At 55.4% G+C, this 435-nt stretch overlaps 1 protein-coding gene across 2 annotated transcripts in view; it reads right to left on the reverse strand.

Annotated features, from left to right (window-relative positions):
• ATP5S (ATP synthase, H+ transporting, mitochondrial Fo complex subunit s (factor B)) overlaps positions 1 to 435 on the reverse strand; it is a 15,950-nt gene that overhangs the window by 15,230 nt on the left and 285 nt on the right. The window lies entirely within an intron of this gene.

The following is a 435-nucleotide window of genomic DNA, read 5'->3' on the forward strand; positions in this document are numbered from 1 at the left end:
AGGGAAACTGCTAGGGGAGGGAGGGGCACATCTCATCAACAAGGGCACCTGCATGATCAATGTTTGTATATCTAACCCTGAATTGTACCCCACATCTTTATAATAAGTTAATTAATTAATTTAAAAAAAAAGAAAGAAGGACACGGATCGCTAAATGATGGCAGAGACCGAGCTGTCTGGTTCATCCACCACCCAGCGCCCGGTCCAGTACAGAGCGGGCGCTCGATATTGAAGACGAATCAATGACTGAATGAAGGACACCGCCAGGAGCCTCTACAAAGTCCAGGAGACTGCAGGCTGTCAAGCTTTGCCATGACGAAAGCCCCTGGCAGGAGCGAGGGCCAGGGCCGGACAGGGAGCGCGGGGTTCGTGGACACTCGCCTCGGAGGGAGCCCGGCAACGGGCCTTCAGGGCATCGCGGGCGGGGCCGGGGGC

Source organism: Carlito syrichta, unplaced genomic scaffold (assembly GCF_000164805.1).
Source record: "Carlito syrichta isolate Samal-C Ts95f unplaced genomic scaffold, Tarsius_syrichta-2.0.1 Scaffold316190, whole genome shotgun sequence".
Taxonomy (NCBI): Eukaryota; Metazoa; Chordata; class Mammalia; order Primates; family Tarsiidae; genus Carlito; species Carlito syrichta.